The sequence below is a fragment of the Aotus nancymaae genome, unplaced genomic scaffold (genome assembly GCF_030222135.1).
Source record: "Aotus nancymaae isolate 86718 unplaced genomic scaffold, 86718_ANA_hifiasm-v0.15.2.pri h1tg000062l, whole genome shotgun sequence".
NCBI lineage: Eukaryota > Metazoa > Chordata > Mammalia > Primates > Aotidae > Aotus > Aotus nancymaae.
The window spans coordinates 11398109-11416248 of NW_026988476.1; the positions used below are offsets into that span (position 1 = coordinate 11398109).

The 18140-nt window shown below is 35.6% G+C and overlaps 1 long non-coding RNA gene across 1 annotated transcript in view; it reads right to left on the reverse strand.

Annotated features, from left to right (window-relative positions):
• The window catches only part of LOC105728800 (uncharacterized), a 257617-nt gene extending 241568 nt beyond the window's left edge, over positions 1 to 16049 (reverse strand). Inside the window, exons 1-2 of the long non-coding RNA XR_001110137.2 lie at positions 15973 to 16049; positions 9699 to 9813 (exon numbers count right to left, since the gene is read on the reverse strand). This is a non-coding gene — a long non-coding RNA (uncharacterized LOC105728800). The remainder of the gene's footprint in view (positions 1 to 9698; positions 9814 to 15972) is intronic.
• Between the last annotated feature and the right edge of the window lie 2091 nt (positions 16050 to 18140).

The following is an 18140-nucleotide window of genomic DNA, read 5'->3' on the forward strand; positions in this document are numbered from 1 at the left end:
TTCCCAATAGGGTATAACTTGAGCTGAAAATTTCTCACAAATATTGTCAGAAAAATTAATTCATTGTCTTAGAAGAAATAATTTTCTTAAATTATTGCAAGCTTTCAAATTCTAAATAAAAAAGAATACAATCTTTCTAATCCAACCCATGATGCCAGAATAGCCCCGGTTCTAAACATGAGCAATAAATGCACATCCCCAAACAAACATCACTCAGTCAATAAATATGTCAACAACCAAGTTAAAGCTGCAAGTCGAATTCATAAACACATTTGAAAATTAGTAGTGATGATTGTAAAGGTTATACCATTATTGCAAGTATGTTTTAGAATTATCACAGTTTAAAAATAAAATTTACATTATTATTTTGGCAAAGAAAATTAGATAATCTCAATATATTATAAAAATGAATCCAAAAAGATCTATCAAAAATTGAAGATAATATCATATAACATGGAAAAAATAACAAAATTAAAGGAACAACACAGCTAATAATGATATTATAGGGATCACTGAGATATTCCCAAAGCAAAATTTCTTCACACAAATTTGGCATGGTTCTTAAAATCTGACTAATACCTAAGCGTCAAATAAAAAGTTAAGAAAGTGCTATGCAAGAGATTTACATACATAAATTTCCAAGTAAATCCAATAAAAATAATTTGAGAAAGTAGGGTTGCATAAATGTGCAAAACACAAACATACTAAATTAAATAGTCATTATTATGTATTAGACACTCAGGTCCTGCTTATGCCAGGTTTCATAGTTTAATGTGCCTGCTAAGCTAATGGGAAGGATTGTTAGAATTATACAGATATCTGAAGCCAAGAAACTCCCAAAGGTGGGAAGAAATTATGTGGATTTTTCCTACATATGTTTTATATATCAAGGTGAAGGGAAGTCAGGCATCATATATTTAAGCAGAGAGAAAGAATATGTCACAGTAACTTTATTTTCTGCCCTAAATTCATAGAATTCTATATAAATTGCAGGAAAGGGGACTTCTAAGTACAGACTAAAATAGCACCTTCACTAAAAACTAATTTAGTCATTCAAGTACAGCTAACAATGACTGATAACAATTTAACAGAGTACAGAACCAAAAGGGGGACAAGATCTTCTTTGTCACTTTACCATAGATCTCTTTCATGCTACTGCTCCATTTTGTCTATTCTGCTAACATGTATTATTAAAATAACATCCCAAATATCAGAATAATGCACAAATGTTCCATATATATTTCTGTGAAACATGTTCACATGTAAGTAAATAATTATGTACATACATAATTGTAGGTCTGGAATGATGTATACCAGGGCTTAGCAAACTATTACCTATTAGCCAAACCCAGCCCACCACCTCTTTTGATAAAGTTTCCTTGGGACAAACCAGCTAATGTTAAATATAAGGAAAGAGAGGTGCTTCCAAGAAAAGGCAGGACAAGATGATATGCTTACATGAGTATTAGATTCCTAGGCTGCTGTAACAATTAGCACAATATGATGACTTAAAAGAACAGCAATGCATTCTCTCACAGTTTTTCAGGCCACAAGTCTGAAATCCATTTAAATGGGCTGAAATCAAAATGCCGGTAGGGAGGCACTCCCTCTAGACGGTCTAGGCTCTGCTCTATGAAGGTAGATCTCACCCCTGACAATCCAGAGACATAGTACCTGCTTAAGCTGAGGCAGAATCAGAACAAGAACTTCCCCACTCACAAAGAGTTTACAGCTAAACAAGAGGTAAGACAATAGGAAAATATTCCCTGAAGTAAAAGTGGAAAGCCTCAAAACCAAGAGAAGTGTGCACATTGAGAGAAATCCTCTGTCTTACCAAGCATCACACTAAACACAAGGTAACACTAGCAAAACTTGAAGCCTAAAGTATTCTGAGGATAACTGTGTAACAATATTCCCCAAAGGAGCTCTACTCCTGATGAGATTAACTCAGTGCCCCATGCTAAAGATCTAGAAGAGATAGACCAGTTTATCATGTTATTAAAGAACATAAACTGTACTAATAAAATTACAATACATTTGGTGAGGGAAATCAGTAGCTTAGCATATCACAGTATTGGTGATTAATACTGTAGTGCAAAGTATCTTATTCCTAAGTAAAGAAATAGCCCAATGTCACATTCTATACATTTTCTACTTTCTCAAAAATTGTTAGACAGAATAATAAAAAAGCAATCACTTATTAAAGGAAAAATTTATTAAAATGTAAATACATGCATGTAACAATTTAGCACTTTTCTGTAAGTATCGTATAAACACAAAAAGTAAGCTTTTCTTAATCATGTCACAGTGCAGAAAAAGACAAACTGTTTTAGGAGAAAGGTTGCATTTCACACTCACAATGTAAAACATCAATAAATGTCTGTAAAATGTAACAAGAGCTTGTAGAAAGCAATAGATTATTCACAAAGAACTGAAGAACTGGTCTTGTACCTGAGTACAGAATACCAGTATGAAAATCTCTAATTAATTTCCAGAAAGAATGAGCTGAAGTGAAATAAGCTACGTGCTTGGAGTTGAATATTCAACGTAAGAAAAAATTTCTCAGTAACAGAAGAGTAACACTAGGAACAGAAAATAAAATAGAGGTAGCTTTTGAGTAGCATTATGTTTCACCAAAAGCAGAGAGCACATACTTGAGATAAAATTACGAGCTTGTTGAATTGACACATAAAATTTTAAAGAGATCTGTGATATATAAAGGAGAAAATAACTCAGTTACCGATTATAATAACGATCCCCATGAATATTTTGAAGGAGAAATTTTGAAGAAGGAATTAAACCTACATACAAACATGAGAAAATTGTTTTTTATGCTAAATTTACTGTTTTATATCTTGGAGAAAACTCATTTTTGACAACTGAAAAGGAGACTTAAAATACCTAAAATTTAATTATGATCAACATTTCATAAGCCCTGGACTTGATGATGATCTCTTTACTGTTTCATGGTATGACTAAATATTATATTCCCTGACTAACAAGTTTTGTAACATCAAGGCTATTTGACCAAATAAAATTGAAATTTCAAAAAATAATTTCAATATTTATTTGCACAAATATGTCAAATCATAACTATATTTTCATTAAATCATCTCAAGAACAATTTACCATAAAATGTTGCAGATTCTTTGAAATTATTTTGTCTAATTCTTTATTTTTAGATGCAGTAAGTTAAAGAAAGAAAAACATGGTAATTTGCCTAATGATATAAAGCCAAACTTGACCACCAAAACCATTTTATGCCAGTCCTAATGAACAATAATAAAGCCTATATTTAAATTTTACAGATTAAAAAAAAGTTTTTGAAAAACTATTATTAATTAAGTTTAATCTTTCTCAAACACTTTGCTTCTCAACTGGGAGCTTTCTGAGAGTAGAGATTTTTGTCTGCTTTTTATACTTCCTACTTTCTTGATGTCATTTTTTTATTCAATACCAAGAACAATGGCTGTCATTAAAAACATAAACTTGGATAATTTTTAAATGCATGGAATATATAAGTAACCTTTGATGCTTCTAGCAGATAAATGTTTCAACAACTAATTCATTCAATATCATTTAACACAATAGTAAAAGAATTATATTAACTTCCAAAAACACAAGTCTGAAAAGAAATGCTTCTTTTTTTCTTAAATTTTAATATGTATTTGATAAATGCTACAGACATGGATTTTAAAATGCTCTAGTGATTGATTTACTTTCAGAAACTTTAAACCAAAGGTTTATGCTATTAAGATTTCTACTTACACTCAAATAAACTAAAAGTAACCAAACATGACATCACTAAGCCTGATAAAAGCAATATTTATTTTGAGTCTTTTTCCTTCAATTTTCTGTTCAATTTTTGAGTCAGATATTAAAAGTAGAAATAATATATGAACACTTCTTTAACTCCTTATGCCATTCATTTTTTAACATTATATTTTTCTTTAACTGAATAATAGACCAAAAGAATTGATATAGTATTATTCCATATTGACAGGGAAAAGGCCACTGACTGAGCTACTCTTCCTTATTCGTTAATTATTAGGATCACTAATAAGTATGGCAAGGGAGAAATGTCAAATCCATTAAAATAATGATTAATAAGGAAGAAAATGGGATTGACAATGACTCACTAAAATACTGAGACTATGTCCCTCTACCTACAAACATTAAACTAGGAGTCCTCCGTGACTGATAACTGTTTCTAGGTTAGGAGTATCCACTTTCTTCCAGTAGAAGTAAGCAGCATTCTCTCTTGAATATATCATCCACAATTTAGGACTTCTATACACCAGAGATTACATCAATAAAATAAAAATTTACCAAAAACATACAATAAATAAACTTTAATTAATGAGCATAAACAGAAAACAACAGATCTAGTACCATTTTATATGTATTAGTTATATATATATTATTTATATATAGTTATTACACATTCTGGAATATTTAAGTACAGAATGTGTAATAACTATATATAAATACAAAAAAATAAAATAAAATCATGCAAGAAAGAAGAGGCCATAAATGTTGGCATCAAAGATTAGAAAAATGAATAGAACACTAAAATATAAGAATACAATACCTGAAAGTAAAAGACTACAAGATCCAATTTCAATGTACAATAAAGATAAGAATATAATTTTGACCATCACTCATACTAGAGATAGACAATCTAAATCTAAAAATACATATATGTATATATATGTGTGTATTATATATTTAAGATGATTATAAAGGAGTTTAATAAATATTTCTGAATTAATTTGTTATTCATATAGTCATAATATGAATTTTGATTCTTATGCAACATGTATATATGTATATATGTGTGTGTATATATACATTTATATACTATATATGTGTGTGTATATATATACATTTATATTCTATATAAAAGACATGCATATATACACATATATGTGTATATATATACACATATGTGTGTGTATAATATATTATAATATATTATATATATATATACATATGTGTGTGTATAATATAATATTATACACACACATATGTATATATATATATTATACACACATATGTATAATATACACACACACATTTGTTAAAGCTCTTCAGGTGATTTCAGTGTATCACCAAGATTGAGAACCAAAATGCCTGAGGGGGATGAGATGAAATACAAGTGATGGTTTATGTGTAATTAAGGAAGGAACTCATAGTTATGATTTAGTAAAATTCACTACAAGGCTGCAAAATTTAGATAAACAGACACACATATGGGTGCATGCATAAATACATACATACTTGGCTTGTATTTAGTGAAACTAAAATAATAACTCCATTTCACTAAAATTCCAGCCTATTATGTTGTGCAAAAATAGCAATTGAGAAGTAATTTTCAGATACTGGCTGCTTCTTCCAGATGCATCAAAAATACTTGATATGTTGATGTTCCTTGTATTTCTAACCATCAATGCTGTGGAAGCATTAAATAGATTATATTTCTCGATTAAAGTGAACTGTAAACAACAAAATGGCTCCCCTAAAAATATAAAGGAATGTTAAATAGGGTTGATTCAGAATTCAAATATATAAGAAGAGTTTTATTAAGAATCAGAATGCAAATTAACATATAAATATTTTAATAGTTTGAATCAGAAGTCTTTTAGCTCATAGTGATTCTATACATCATAGATTTCAGTCTGGATTATTTTAATGTGGGGATAAAATGCACAAAAAATAAAATGTGCAACTTCATAATGACAGTTTCTCAAATCAGTTTCCTGGTACAACTAAATAAAGGACAATTTTATTTTCACCTAACATGGCTATGGCTATGAGGTTCAAATAAGAGACATGTTTTTTTTATTTCCTAGAAATTGTTCAAAACAAGAAAACTGACAGTTTATTTGGATACCATGGACAATGATAAAATGCTTAGTAGTGATGTTAAAAGTTGGTTGTACACTGGAATTACCCAGTGAGCTTTAAAGAGTACCAATGCCTCTGTCTATCTGAAAAAAATCTAATGTAATCCTTTGGGGTGTGGTCTGACATTTGGGATATAAAAAATATTCTAGTTTATTCTGGTGATTACCATAGAGTTAGTGTGCATAAATGTCTTAGAATCTGATAGGTCAATATTTGACATCAATAATTTTACACAAAAAGTGTACACTTCCCTCCATTGTCAAATAAGTAGTATTTCATATTTGCCTAGAGTTTATTAAGAGAAACTCCATAGAGTGTGTTATTTCTGCTGAAATCCACTAAAATCAAGAAATGAACTTTGACAGCTATTTAGTGCATAATATCTTCCTGCTGTCTGGAAAATCCCAGATGTAGTAAGACTACTTCACTTTCAGTCTGAGACACTTTCAGATATTGTAGAATTAACTATATAGCAAAGATATGTGAAAGAGGATTTTTATAACATGCCAAACAATGTACCATATAATTCCTTTCAAAAATAATTGTTATTTATTGCAAGGATCTTCATTTAACGCCAGCCACTCAACTCCATGTCTATTTCCATTTTTCACCTCTAAAGTAGCCATTATTAATCCACAATTTTATCTTTTATAAAGCCTGAAAGTTCAGGAATTAGCTACTTCCTTTCCAACTAGAGACACCGCAAAGGCTATCTATTATTACTTAAGTATATGATGGCTGAATCTCATTGCCTGCCCCTATCTCTGCAACTCCAAGTAACTTATTATAATATTCAAAAGGAAACAGATCATGGTAATGAGGAAGAGGAGAAAAGAACAATGAGGATACCAGTCACTAGGAAGATAAAACCTATTCTACATAGTGACACTAGTTTTTATACCAGTCTAAACTCCAATGTGCCCATCGACCTAAAATATGCAACCTCTTTCAAGGCTATTCTACTATGTTTAGGTAACAAAATTACCTTTGTAAATGAGGGAATACAGGAAAGTTGCCACTTCTGATTTACATGAAAAATTCACGTGATCAACAATGGAAGTTTAGGTGGAAATACCAAGTGCCTATTAATTTTTGAGCTTTTAGGGAGCTGAACCTCTGGAAAACCCTTTCCAAAGTGCCACCAAGTTAAGAGGGAAATAAAAGGAACTTTACTAATCAACGACTGGTGAAGCCTGATACACCTGAATAGGCATAAATATGAATACAGTACTCTAATAAATTATGAGATAAATAATATTGATTGTTATATTTCAGGCAAATATAACAAATTTATAGTGTTTGACTCTTTCATTTCTTAGATCAAGCCTATGATATAAGTATTGATATTATTCTCATTTTTAGAGAAGAAAACAAATGTTCGCAGAGCATATTAATCTGTTCTCATGCTGCTCTAAAGACATACCCAAGGCTGGTTAATTTATAAAGAGGTTTAATTGACTTAGAGTTCACCAGGGTTGGCGAGGCCTCAGGAAACTTACAATAATGACAGAAGGGGAAGCAAACGTGTTAATCTTTACAAGACAGCAGTAGAGAAGAGAATGAGAGCTGAGTGAAGGGCGAAGTCCCTTATAAAACCATCAAATCTCATAACAATGTACACATTATCCCAACAATAGCATGAGCGAAACCATCCCCATGATTCAATTACCTCCCACCAGATCCCTCCCATGACACGTGGGGATAATGAGAACTACAATTCAAGATGAGATTTGGGTGGGGACACAGCCAAGCTGTATCACAGAGATAAATTTTTAAAAATTAAAATACAACTCCACGCATGTTGAGAGAATTCTTCTATATTGTGGTATATAGTGTTGCCCATTAAACCTAGATACTAATTTGCAAATAGGGTGTGGCATCTCATAAGCAGACATACTTCTCTAACCACCTCTTTAGAATGCTTCTGACATATACCAATTATTTCTAAGTTCCTCCAAACTACCATCCATGCACAAACTAAACTTTTCTCCTAGGCTAAGAGTTAGAAGTAATAATCCAACAAGGCCACACACTGAACTGCTAAGGGTGAACAGGAGCAAGAGAGCAGCCTGTCTTTGTTCCCTTGATTCGGGCACTGAATATTTCTTTTTTGTAATTTAATTTTTCTTAATTTTAGATTCAGGGAGTACATGTACAGGTTAGTTACATGGATATATGGTGTGATGCTGAGGTTTGGGCTTTTTTATTATACTTTAAGTTCTGCAGTATATATGCAGGTTCGTTACACAGGTATACATGTGCCATGGTGGTTTGCTGTACCTATCAACCGTCATCTAGGTTTTAAGCCCCACATGCATTAGGTATTTATCCTAATGCTCTCCTTCACCTTGCCCCACACACCCCAATAGGTCCCAGTGTGTGTTGTTCCCCTCCCTGTGTCCATGTGTTCTCTTGTTTAAATCCCACTTATGAGTGAGAACATACAGTGTTTCGTTTTCTGTTCCTGTATTAGTTTGCTGAGAATGATGGCTTCCAGCTTTATCCATGTCTCAGCAAAGGACATGAACACATCCTTTTTTATGGCTGCATAGTATTCCACAGTGTATATGTGCCACATTTTCTTTATCCAATCTATCACTGATGGGCATTTGGGTGGTTCCAAGTCTTTGCTATTGTAAATAGGGCTGCAATAAACATACATGTGCATGTGTCTTTATAGTAGAATGATTTATAATTCTTTGAGTATATACCCAGTAATGGGATTACTGGGTCAAATGGCAACACACTGTCTTCCACAATGGTTGAACTAATTTACACTCCCACCAACAGTGTAAAAATGTTCCTATTTATCCACATCCTCTCCAGCATCTGTTGTTTCCTGACATTTTAATGATCACCATTACAACTGGCATGAGATGGTATCTCATGGTGGTTTTGATTTGCGTTTCTCTAATGACCAGTCATGAAGAGCTTTTTTTCATATATTTTTTGGCCACATAATGTCTTCTTTTGAGAACTGTCTGTTCATATCCTTCACCCACTTTGTGATGGGGTTATTTGTTTATTTCTTGCAAATTTGTTTAAGTTTCTTGTAGATTCTAGATATTAGACCTTTGTCAGATGGGTAGCTTGCAACATTTTCTCCCATTCTGTAGGTTGCCTATACACTCTGATAATAGTTTATTTTGCTGTGCAGAAGCTCTTTTGTTTGATTAAATCCCATTTGTCAATTTAGGCTTTTGTTGCAATTGCTTACAGTGTTTTAGTCATGAAGTCCATGAAGTCTTTGCCCATGCCTGTGTCCTGAATGGTATTGTCTAGGTTTTCTTCTAGGGTTTTTCGGTTTTGAGTTTTACATTTAAGTCTTTAATCCATCTTGAGTTAATTTTTGTATAAGGGGCACTGACTATTTCCTTTTATGCCTCAGTTTTGATCAGATAATGCTGGATTGAGTGGATAAGGGATATTTTGATTCCTCAACTGATTTTTCAAAAACCACGTGTTGTATGCATCAACCATAACAATTGTTTTAAATTCCTTGAAATTTACATAATTGGCCCAATCAGTTGGTAATAATGATCATGTTGATAATAATAATGGCAACTAGTTTAAAGTTTTGAAAAGGTATTATCTCATTTAATCACAGTAACCTTAACAAGTATGTTGTGTTACTCATTTTACAGATGAAAATTCTGAGGTACTAAAAGGTTAAATAGCTTTCCCAAATTCACGTAACTAGTAATTGTATTAGTCAGGGTTCTCTAGAGGGACAGAACTAATAGGATGGATTTATATATAAAGGGGTGTTTATTAAGGAGTATTAAACTCACATGATCACAGGATCCCTCAGTAGGCCATCTGCAAGGTGAGGATCAAGGAAGCCAGTCTCAGTCCCAAGGCTGAAGAACTTGAAGTCCAATGTTCAAGGGCAGGAAGCATCCAGCACTGGTGAAAGATGCAAGTGAGGAGGTTAAGCCAGTCTACCTTTTCATGTTTTTCTGTCTGCTTTATATCCTGGCAGAGCTGGCAGCTGATTAGATGGCACCTACCCAGATTAGGGGTGAGTCTGCCTCTCCAAGCCCACTGACTCAAATGTTAATCTTCTTTGGCAATATCCTCACAGACACTCCCAGGATCAATATTTTGCATCCTTCAATCCAATTAAGTTGACACTCAATATTAACCATCACAGTAGTAGAGAGGAAATATAAGTTCAGGGTCTGTACTTAACTTGTGATACTGTATGCTTTAATTATCTTAGTGATGCAGCAGAATTGATATTTTCTAAGCAATAACTCATGTCTAACTGTTTTAGACTGTTGAGTAATTCAAGTAGCTATTATTCATAGAATTTAAAATATCATGTATATAAGATAGCCACTCTAGATAGTACATATTTAAAATTACTGACTTTTTAATATTGGAGGGATCTTTACACATTATTTGATAGTAAGCACTTGTAAAATTCAGCACTGAAAAATGCCATTCCTCAAAGAGAATCTTATGACAGTTATTCTCAAATCTACATGTACATTATTTAAACATGAAAATCTTATCAGAAATACAGATTCCCAAATTCCATTACAAACCTAATGAAACTGGATCTACAAGTTTAAAAACTAAGAATCTGTACTTTTAAGAAGCTCTTCAAGTGCTGCAAGCCAAACAGCCTTGCACTGACCCTCTTATTGGTTTCAGAGAAAGCAATGCTCTAGTGTTTAACAAAATGTGGTCTCCAAAACAGCAGAATCAACATTGTCTAGGAACTTAGGCTATAATCCATAACTTCAGAATTAAAAAGCTTGGGGAGAACACCAGCAATATCTATTTCAATAAGCTTTCATGTGATTCTGACACATGCTAAATTAAGCTTGACATTCATTGTTGTGACCAGTGCTTCTCAAATATTAAAGTGAATATGGGTCACATGAAGATGTTGTTAAAATGTAGATTTTGATACTGTAGGTCTGAGATTTTTCATTTTTAATATGTTGTTTGATGATAATAATAAACAGATTATACTATGCATGTTTGTCTATTCAAATTTTTTAAAAATATTACAGAAGGCAAAAGTAAAAATTCAAATCTTCAGCAACACATGAATTCTTACTACCAGATTGAACAGCACAGATCTGGAACATATACATAATTGCAGAAATTTTATTCAATAAAAGTATTCTAGAGAGTCTTGAACATGCAGTTGAAGGTGATGCTATGCAATTCAGAGTACAGGAATCTGAATTTTTTCAATATTTTCCCCAAAAAGTATGAGAACAACGTCTCTGTTAGGGATTCTCAGAAAACATTCTTAAAAATGATTCCTTTAAGATGACCCACAAGTCGCTCTGGATATGATTTTATGTCTATGGAAAAAATAAAGATGATCAAGTCATTAGTTAGAGAAAGTTGGGAGCCTGCACATAGTTCAGATTCAATATATGATGAGTAAAAACCCATTCTGGCTATAAATTTTTCAATATTCCTTTTCCCTTTTCAGGTACTAGGTGTGCCCCTAGTAAAAACAACATGAGTTAAATTGAAAACACAGTTTGGGAAAGTTTCAGGAACAAAGACACTGCTTAAAGTATTTGATCTTTTTCTATCTGTATTTTTTAGCAGGTTTCTGCATGCAATCACCCAGCAGGAAAGATTTCCGGATGTTCTATTAACGTATGTGGGGTGTTGCTTTGAGGACACACTTTGAAAATACAAAGTTGGCCCTGATTAGCAGTCACCTTCCTTATGTCTTCTCTGTAAGGGAAGAAAAACCAACCAAAATCCATCAGCCCAAGCCTTTATTAAAGACTGCCAACTGGAACAGCTCTGAAATGACAATTATAGGGAAAGCAAGAAACTGAAAGAATTTACAAGGGATAGAACTCAAAGTTCACCTTGTTCTGAATATTGTTCACTGTTCAAATGCTTAGAAAGTATGGGGAAACTGAAGTTGCATTAGTAATGAGATGGTAGAGACAGAAAGAATGGGGTTATGGTTTAGCATCTGTTAGCTGGGCAATTTTTGTTTAACAAGAAGGATATTTTTTTTTTCTTTTTTTTTTGTTTTTTGAGAGAGAGTTTCGCTCTTGTTACCCAGGCTGGAGTGCAATGGCGCGATCTCGGCTCACCGCAACCTCTGCCTCCTAGGTTCAGGCAATTCTTCCTGCCTCAGCCTCCTGAGTAGCTGGGATTACAGGCATGCGCCACCATGCCCAGCTAATTTTTTGTATTTTTAGTAGAGACGGGGTTTCACCATGTTGACCAGAATGGTCTCGATCTCTTGACCTCGTGATCCACCCGCCTCGGCCTCCCTAAGTGCTGGGATTACAGGCGTGAGACACCGAGCCCGGCCTTAACAAGAAGGATATTAAGTAACAGTTGGAACTAAGTACTTACTAAAGTCAATGAAAAACACTTTATATTCAGCATTTTTTTCTACTACTGTCCTGAAATTCACATACCTTTAAAAAAAAAACAAAAAAAAACAACTTTAAGATCTTATGTCCAAGACATCAACATTCAAAGCACTTAATGTTTCACTCAGTTTGCCTAAAGGTTTATCAGTTTTGTCTTTTGAACTACTTTAAAGTTTTAAATATTATTGGTTGGCATTGCCTTTGCTCCTCATAGTTTTTCCTTGTCTCTCCTGTAAGAGAACATTCCCTTTAAACAGAACTCATGAAAGACCAAACTATCACATTTCCCTGGCAAGGTGATTTTATTCATCTATTCATTCAACATACCAATGTTCAAATACTAATTGAGCATATAATATGTCCAGTGTTCCAAATGCGAAAGATGCAGCAGTGTCTTTGGGTCTTGGAGAAATTACCATACTGTCTTCCACAATTGCTGAAATAATTTACACTCCCATCAACATAAGTGTTACTTTCTCTCCACAACCCTGACAGCATTTATTATATTTTGACTCTTTAGAAATAGCCATTTTAACTGGCATGAGATGGTATCCCAAGATGGTTTTATGGAGCTGGAGGCCATTATCCTTAGCAAACTAACACAGGAATATGAAACCAAATACCGTATGTTCTCACTTACATGTGGGAGCTAAATGATGAATACACATGAACACAAAAAGGGGAACAACACACACTGGAGTCTTTTGGAGGGTGGAAGGTAGGAGGAGGGAAAGGATGAGGAAAAATAATTAATGGGTACTGGGCTGAACACCTGGGTGATGAAATAATCTGTACAACAAACCCCCATGACACAAGTTTAACAAACTGCACTTGTTAAACTGCATTATATAACAAACCTGCACTTGTACCCCTGAACTTGAAAATTAAAAAAAGAAAAAAAATATGCAGCAATAAATAATCCAGTAAGATTTCTGAACTCATAGTATTGATTGTCTATTATGAGGAGAAAGAGAATAAATTAAAGATAAACAAGAAAACTCAGTAATAATCAGTGCTATGATTTTTAAAGGAGTCAATATAAATAGCACCCACTATCACAACACTAGATCCCCATGTACTTTTTTTGCATTGGGCTTTTTGGCCAATAATTCAGGTAGCCCCAATTTTCTGGGCTTTTAAATTATCATAGCACGTTTCTATTACATTTCTATTTCTTGGAACAAAAGAGCATTAATGGTTCACCATATAATAGTATCACTGAGCACCAAATCAATTCCATTTATTCTGCATCATGAAATGATGAACCATCATTCCACATCTCGCTAATCCTTATATGGTTTGCTCACTGTTGTTTTCTTTCCAGTAAGGGCATGGAATCATTTAAATAATTCCTCAATTTACAAGTAATATTGAAACTAATTTCAAAATTAGAACTAATTTCAATAGGTTTTACACTTGGGTACATATATAAATTAAATATATATAATGTATATATGTATATGACCTGATCTCTCTATACCTTTTAGAGATTCTTGAGCAGACTTACATTATCTTTGGGATGCTGGTTTTCTCTGATGTCTACACTTTAAGGGCTTGCCCTCGATTTCTTTTTCCTGAAAGATATCTGGCTTAAACATATTTTGCCAGGAGTTTATCTATATTTGTCACCACAGTGTTTCTTGTGTTTCTATAGCCACCTCAATTATTCCTGGTTTCCTCTTCTCATTTATTGGCCTACTTCTTTCTTTTTCTCTACTCATCTCTAAAGTCGTTCCAATATTTGGAAGAAGGTTGGGATAACAGCTGTGCTTGAACTGAAATATTGTTTTTGGCAATTACTCCTTCAGGACACACTTTGGTGAAAATGTTGCTATTTTTCTATTTCTATTACCATTTTTATATTAGAATAATCGATATTATTGTTAGACAAATGCCTTTTCCCACCGTCAGTAAGTGGTATGACCTCAGACCTGATCTATCCTGTGATTCACACGTAACCTGAAGCATTCTCACTGCTTCATTTTTAACATTGAGAATGTCAGGTTTCCAAGGCCTTCTGTTTACCTCTTCCTCTCTTTTTACAGTGTTAAAAGCATGCCATCATCAGTTATCCAATGTATTTTTGTCTTCTAGTGGGGTATTAACCCCTAAGTTTAAGTTTAAGCACTGTTTTGTTTAGTTTTTTTTTTTTTTTTTTTTTATGGTTTCCATAACAGTTGGAATAACATTACCTTCTCTCTTGGACCAAGGACCTGGCTGATGTCCAAAGCCAACATAAAACCAAAGATTCTCTCTTACCTTGTATGACCTTATTTAACACATTTTCTAGTAAAACAGTAAATCCTTTGCAATTGAATATGTGAAGTAAGAAATTTAAAATCATTTTGCACACACCTGCTTATCCTGACATCTCCATAGAAATTACACAGCCATTTCAGCAAACACCTGCTAGGTCCAATTTCTATTAGTTTTCTCCTTAAAGATTTTAACAAGAACTTAATATAATCCCAGAGAATTGTAAACCACTTAAAATGTCTTCAGTTTCATCCTTATTAGTTCGCAGTATTTATCAAATCCATATTAAAGTCTGGAAGTTCAGATTCACTTCCACATACCAAAGTTATTGCCATTGTTTTCATCAACAATGTTCTCTAATTCAAGAACTAATAAGTAGATTTTAGTGCAAAAATACAGTGATAATTCATGTAAATATTAAATAAAACTAGAAATTGTTTAAAAATCAATAGTTGTGCCCCAATATCTTTTGCTGGAGACTGACACCTATACACTTAGAGTAGTAGATACAGCTCCCACAATCACCGGTCCTTTCCCTGCCCGCCCCCTCCACCACACACACAGAGGCCAATTAATATACATACACAAACTAGAACCAAATTTTCAAAACAAGAAGCAGCCAATTCCAAGTAGTACCACCGAAAATCTTAGCTCAAGTTTTGTATAATTGATGGCAGTGGTGGCCTGTCTGGAGCAGCCACTGTGGGGACACCAACTGCAGAAAGGGGAGCGCAGCCAGGAACATGCTCCACGGAGCCAGCAGGAACCAGAAACAGGTAGGACCTTTGTCTCATTCTGTGTTGGCAGGGCAGGAGCCCCATGTTGCCGGCTGCAATTGCAGCCACCCAGCTGAGGCTGTGAACCGAGCATCTCAGTGCTCTGAGGGGCCCGGGAATCTCCTTGCCCCTGTAGAACTCAGAAGTACGTGTTCCCACAGCCTGGCCTGTCTCTGCTCCTAGCACCTGCTCCAATTTTAGAGCAAAGTTGAAGCCAAGTCTGGGCACTGTCACAACCCAGACAGGTGGGCATGCATTCAGAGTGGTGCTGACACCCCAGCCCCCTGCCACCTTAGTCCCCTCTGGACTTTGGGCACCAACAAGCTCAGGGAGGGAGGCTAGGGTTGGGGGGCTAAGGGTGGCCTGGCATGGGCCTGCAGGTGACCCTTGGCACACTCAGCTTGGGCACTGTCGATGGCATGTTGATGGTAAAAAGCAGACAAGTTCCTAGGTGGAAAGGGGTGGCTCCCCGGTGAAGCACCACCTTCAAGCCAGGAAAAGCCTTAAGTCTGGGGCCAGGCTGTGGCTCCAGATAAGTCCACAACCTAGGGGGAGAACTTATGTGCTTTTTCTGGGCCCACCCATGACCACCCTTGGACCAATCAGCACAACTTCCTCTCTTCTGGGCCCACAATAACCCAGGACCCAGCCAGACTCACACAGACGTGGAGACTACCAGCTGCAGGAAGGAGCTGCCAACACTTCAGGTCTTCTCAACTTGTCAGGACGACCTGCCTGCAAAAAGGGTTTCCTCTCTAATGCCGGTCTCTCTGCTGAGAGCTGGACACTGGTCGGCACGACCTGCCTGCAGAAAGGAGCTACTTCAGTCTCCTGAGAACCATTCCGCTGCTCGATGACGCCCCTGTCCACCCTCTAGTTGTCCGTGTACCTCATTCTTCCTGCATGCAGCACAAGAATTCGGGACCCACCGAATGGTGGGACTGAAAAAACTGTAACACAAACGGAGCTTAAACAGCCCACGCTCGCCATGTTGCAGGTGAGGAGAATGAGAGAAGAGCGGTTGCCCTTTAGGGATCCCAGACCTAGGGGCTCTCCAAGCCAGGACTGTGACACCCTCTTTGGGAATCTCTGGTTCCTGGGATCTCCATGCTTCTGAGCCCCACTGTGTTCCCCTCATCCATCCGCGGGTGCTCACAGTGGAAGCTGCGTGTGGTACACCTGGTCTGGCCGCAGCCTCACACGGAGCCAGTACCTATGCTGGCTCCTGGAGCTTCCCTCCCTGCTGCAGCAGTCGGCAGTCCTGACTGTGCACAGTGGCCGAACCCCACGCTCATTAACCCACACATGCCTCGCGGCTCCGCGCCTGGCTTGCCCTTGCCAGATGTGGGATCTGGGCCGTTGCACCAGCCAAGCTCAGCCTGCTGGGCCGAGTGGGAAGCACGATCACAGCGGGAATGCGCAGTACTGAGGAAGACGCTGCCGTACGCCACTGAAGTTTCCGGTTAGGTAAGCAACAGCTCTAGTATCCCGTGACATATTAAAAGCAGGTGAAAAAGAAAAGATTATCATGCCAAAGAGATTTTCTCTAACCTGTTGAAACCATTACATCATTAATATTTATTAAACGTAATCTGGTCATTAAATACCACATTAGGAAGAATGAAGAAATCAACTAGATATTGAAGACACAAGAAAAACTTTCCAAAAGTCAAAAATAAAAAATAAAAACAAATAAATGAAAAATGTATCATATGAGGTAGGTTTAAATATAGTATCACAATACAGAGATGCACATAGGTAACTTTATTTTTCTGAACTGAAGTCAGTCTAGCAACATCTTATTGTCTAAACAAACATGAACTTGTCTGCTTATGGCAGTATCATCACTTCCAGTATAAACTTAAATTTTCGCATTTAGTTAGTCTCTAACTTACAGTGTTTTTCCTCCTGCCCCTATTCTTTGCCTTCTCCTGTGGTGGCATCTGAGTGCATGGGATAGTTTATACATCATCATGGTATTTTGGAGTGAAGCTTCACTTCCACATAAAGCACTTGAAATTCAGTGATTTTCATTTAAGTGGTTCACCTTGTTTGGCCTAGGACACATGCAGGCATCTGATGTTGGCAATATCTATGTCTAATACCATGACTTCTAGATGAAAGATCCAATTTCTCTGAAATTTTCTCATCTTAATGATAAAATGCTTTCAGTCCACCAGCCTCCTAACACTTTTCAGCTGTACTGGAACTTTTGGATGCTCGCTACACCACAGTGAGTTATCAGGGATGGAGGTGGGGCATAGGTGAGGGGATGCGGTTCCAGCAGAAGGGCTATCTGAAGCCCACTCCTGAATTTTATTCTAGTGTTAATACTCCTTGTAATCATAGGTGCATTTTCAGTTATCCTGGCCACAGAATTCCCATTGCGTAGCAAGGAAGAACCCACCTTTGTTTTAAAACTCCCAAAACTTACCTAAAGGTCTTTATTCCCAGCTCTCCAGGTTGTCACCTTGCCAATAATGGGCAGAAAGTAGGTCTTTTCATTGTCTCATCTCTGAAACTCTTCAGCCTCCTTGTCCATGACAGGCAAGGCTTTGACTAGTCTGTTAGGGTGGGAATGAAAGCTGTCTTTAAGTTGGATTCCACAGATATAATTAAAAATAATATTTGAATTATTTTTAATAAACTCCCCAGTGTAGATGCCCATGTTCTAACTTAATACTCCACTCCAAGATCTTTCAGATTTCAAGGAAGAACTATTTTCTATCTCACTGATGTGAGTTTGGTTTCAAGCCAATACACTCCCTTGTAACTTTTCTTTGAAGATAAATACAAGAGATTTTTAATTGATACATCATAATTGTAT